Source organism: Medicago truncatula, chromosome 6 (genome assembly GCF_003473485.1).
Source record: "Medicago truncatula cultivar Jemalong A17 chromosome 6, MtrunA17r5.0-ANR, whole genome shotgun sequence".
Taxonomy (NCBI): domain Eukaryota; kingdom Viridiplantae; phylum Streptophyta; class Magnoliopsida; order Fabales; family Fabaceae; genus Medicago; species Medicago truncatula.
The window spans coordinates 39,712,153-39,716,848 of NC_053047.1; the positions used below are offsets into that span (position 1 = coordinate 39,712,153).

General features: G+C 32.7%; 1 long non-coding RNA gene across 1 annotated transcript; it reads left to right on the forward strand.

Annotated features, from left to right (window-relative positions):
• Positions 1-1,037: 1,037 nt before the first annotated feature.
• On the forward strand, positions 1,038-4,132 carry LOC112422607 (uncharacterized). Its single transcript, XR_003013079.2, has 4 exons — positions 1,038-1,721; positions 2,654-2,729; positions 3,536-3,642; positions 3,762-4,132. It is a non-coding gene; the product is annotated as an uncharacterized lncRNA (long non-coding RNA).
• The last annotated feature ends 564 nt before the right edge of the window (positions 4,133-4,696 follow it).

Genomic DNA, 4,696 nt, shown 5'->3' on the forward strand with positions numbered 1-4,696 from the left:
CTTGTACCAAAAGAAAGGTTCCTAACAGATTCTGTCATTCTTTCCTACAGGCTACATCTACTTGCCTAATAGTATTACAGTTAGTGTCTATTTGGTACGGCGTTTGCAAAACGGACTTTGATGGAAATCACGGCAAAAAACCATGTTAGCGTAGAAGCTAGTATCTGGAGCTTTTGGAAATCACGGCAAAAACACATTGGAAAGCATGCAAACATGCTTTTGTATGTTGCTAACGGGAAACCAAACACACGCTTAATTGTTTTAATTTATAACTGCTTTACCAGATATGTAACTGTTTACATTGTTTCCTTTGATATCACTCAGGAAAAACATAAGTAAAATAATTTTTTCTTTTGAGCTTTATATATAGCACACATTCAAAAACAATGTTGAAAATGAATAGAACAATCCTGTCATAAAACTAAAAATGTGTGAAAAACTAATCTACAATGATTCAACAATAACATGATTCAGACAGTAGCAAGTACCAACCATCATGACATATCTCAGGTAGCACAAAAACATTTCTCATACTTTCAAACAAATGACCTTAGCAAATTGCAATAGTTCTTGAGAATAGAGGTCGCAAAATCCTAGTATAGTGCAGTGACTTATCAGACATAATATGCCATCTATGAAGCATGAATACAGACATAAACACCAGACATGATACAAGCACTGACACGCCGACACCAATAATAAGTTGAGAAAATAACATGATTCAATGCAATTATATGTGTGGGTGTCGTGTCGGTGTCAGACACTGACGTATGTCCAACACCGGGACACACTTAACCCGAGAAATGTCCGTGCTTCATAGTATGCCGTAGACATTTTCGACAAGACAAGCCTACTGGATACAAAAGTTGCTGATACGCTTACAGGTCCAAAGATTAAGTTTGTGACATATTAGGGAGAACTACATATTTTTAGGGTTCAATTAGTTGAAATATATCAGATTTAGGGAAGTTTTTGACACTTTTGTGATAATTAAGCTACACTACATATAGTGTTCAATTAAAGAACCAAACACATTATAAATTGTCATTTCATCAAAGAAAGTATCTTGTCTAGACTCTAGAGACATACATCACTATTTGCTCCCTCTGGTCTCGTTTATAAACAACAACAAAAACTTCCTCACACTCTTTAGAAAAATGTCATTTAATTTTTCAGCGTAATAAAAAAGTTATTGTATCTTCCAAATTTGAATCAATTGAATGGCATTCTAGAATCCTAAGCATGACTATTTTGTTGCTTATATTCGACACGAGAGCATGTACTTCAGTTCAAATTATTTGCTACATAACTTTTCGTTAAGCCTTTTGCAAAGTCTTGGAGAAATTTACATATTTACTGAGATTAATGCATATGACCTATGTGCTCTAGCTCGATAGCACCTATAAATTCAAGAATAAGAAGTTAATTTGGTCCCTAAACTATCATTCTCTCACCAGTTTAGTCACAAAGCTAGCATATGTTTTCATGATAGTTTAGGACCAAATTGATCGTTTATTCATAAAACATCAATGCTAGTCGGTTTTAAAACAACAACTCATGGACAGCCTTCATCAACAAATTTAAAACACATCATCAGAGAAAGCAAAAAGTTGAAAAGCATCCCAAACAAGAAATAAGCATGACAGATTCATAGTTATTAGCCTAGAAGTTGAAGGTAGTTTAGTTTGGATGAGATAAGCATCAAAATGAACATGAGCAAGGTAAGAGCAAAACATGATCCAAAATCTGATAATCCTTATGATTCATATCGATGATAAGATTGTAACTGAAGGTGTATTATATATGAATACCTCTAATCCGTCTTTGTTTGTTATAAGCTATGTAGCACATACATTTTAGATTGAAGGTATGTTCGGCTTCTGACACATGTTAGTGTTCGACACTGATTCGACATAGATACATATTTTTTCAAATGATTACCCTAGAATTTGCTTTCTACAAACAGGATTCATCCAATTCATATTTGTTTAAGGAAACTAAATCCTCTCTTGAATACAAGCAAATAAAATGTAGTATTTCACCAATTAGAAACAAAAACATGCATGTAGTAGCAACTAGTATGTGTAATATATGAAGCCCTCTAATCTGTCTTTGTTTGTTATTACAAGCTATGTCGCATTGATATTTTAGATTGAACATGTGTTCAATGTCGAACACATTTATTGGTGTGTGACACAGGCAATAACAACAACACCGATTTCATCAATATGGTGTGATCAAGATGTTCAAAAAAGTACACTATCATTAATTAGATAACTTTTGAAGAACTTTTTTTCGGTGCAAAAATATTGGAAGGCCAACAAAATCCACAAAATCAGTACGTTAGATTCCTTTTTCATCACGAACTACAAACTCTGAATTGAACATGTGAGTGAGTTTGTTAAACCCACGTCAAGTGTCCAAACAAATTTAACTCTATCGCATTAGTTGAGCAAAATTTCCAACCAAGGGTGTCAAATCATTTTTTACGTATGTTTTTATCTTTTTTCCATGACATTTTTATGCTCTATTTTTTTCCCCTTTTTTGGTAAGAAGCTTTTCACCTTTTACCATATTATTATCTATCACATTTTTATTTCCTTTTATTTTTGTACACCTCCTTCACATCATTTTTCTTTTGAGAGGTGTCTAGGTGTGAAAAGAGCTGTTTATTTTGTGTGTTGGCCTCAAATAAGGCATGGAATGAAGCAAAATGAACGTGGTTTATTGTAAGTTGTCACTAATATTTTTGGACTTAAATTATATGCCCAAAATTGCGCAAAAGCTGTTTGAATATATTAATCTCTTTTAAGCTTGTTGTTCCCGCTTCAGCCTTTGCTATGGAATATCAGTAAATTACACATTTATCCCGTCAGCAGTTAACTGCCATCGAATTTACACTACAAAAAATAAAACTTCGGCAGCTAACTGTCGTGAAACAAGAAATTTTGGCAGGTAACTGCCGTCGGGTGAGTTTTTTTAGCAAACTCAAAAGTGGGAACAACAATGATCAATCTCTTTAGACTTGACCACATAATTTGTTTGGCCACGAGAATCATACCGTTTGTCATTTTTTTTTTTTCTTGCTAAACTTATTTTATTTATGGAAATGTTAAAAGAGTATCGTTTAGATCACTTGTTAACAAAATTAAAATAAAAATATTCTCTTAGAAAATGATGAGAAAATATATATTCCACTTTTTGAATGTTTAAAAGTCGTTGTTTTTAATGTAAAGTTTCTATTTTTTTGCTTTCTTAACAAATACCTTAAAGACATTTGTTAATAAGATCATATGAGAGTCATGTTAATAAGACTGACCTAAAGACCAAACTATCCAAACCAAAACTTTAGGTATCAAAATAGAGTGTAAAGATATATGTTAGATTATAATTACATGACATCATAAGAGAGTCTAAAAATATATGTAATATGACATGACAAATTAGTTATATAATATGAGCCTTTTCATTTTCTGACATTATTTTTGTTTGTACCACAGTCCATCTTATCGAATGCCTTACATATTTGTGTTAGGGATTCTTGTGGATCGATAGTTTTTGCTTCGAGATTGAGAGTTAGTGTCTAGTTGCAAGTTTGTTTCGCTGGTTATGGTGTATTCTCTGGTGGATTGGAGATGAGAGGTACCTTATTGATTTGTTCTGGAGTTTGGTGGGCAATCACTTTTGATTCGAGATCGGTAGTAAGTTCTTTGATTCAAGTTTACTTTGGGCTAATTATGGTGTTTTTCTTCGGTGGACAGGGGGTATAGAGGTGGTGGAGGCCGAATGAGCGTTGGAATAAGACATTTTTGTGTGTCTCGACTATTGAGATGAGAAGAGGTTGTTTGATTAGGAGGGGTGTTTCTGGGGTGAGTAACATGCGATGGGTGTTTATGAATTTCGTTTTCAGTGGTCATTTCTCGTGGAGTTTGATCTAGGTGATGCAGTTAGGTTTGGTAATTGTTGTTCTTATGTGTGTTGAAGGTAGGTCTTGGTTAAATGATGTGTGTATTGGTGTTCCTTAGTTATGTAGTCTCTGTCATTTTGAACAAGGATCATATTTTTAATAAATTTTGCAGTTCAAAGAAAAATAGTCAATAGAGTTGTGTTATTTGAACATCCATATATGTGACAACTTTTGTGACAACCAAAATTTTACAAAGAAAATGAGGTACTGACACAAAAACCAAAGCAATAGAGAGATAAAGTAAAAAGATAATGTGAGTATGAAAGAGAAAGCTGTCACTAAAGTTGTAAAAAATAGTTGTTCAAATATCATTTCTCTAGTCAATATGAGAGTCTCATATCCCTTCTTAGTCCAGGTTTGAATTTTGCAATGAACAAAGCTTGGTTTATTTTCAAAGACTTCACTAAAAAATTTATTTTAGGCATGCCTTAATCATGTAATTGTAAAGTTGAAATACAAGTTATCCAATCATATTAGATTGCTTAAATTGCATGAATATGTTAATGCATAATAATCCCAATTGCATTTGCCTTTCATTTGATGTCTGTTGTCTGAATTTGATTGTGATTCGTGTCTCTGATTAAATTGACAACTTTGATTTGAAACATAAACTTTATTTTAAATTTATATCAATGCTATTTTTATTATGAAATTTATTTGGACAAGCTATTATGATTTAACGCCAAATAAAATTCCAATATCTTTTGCATGTTTTGTATAGCCATGCTA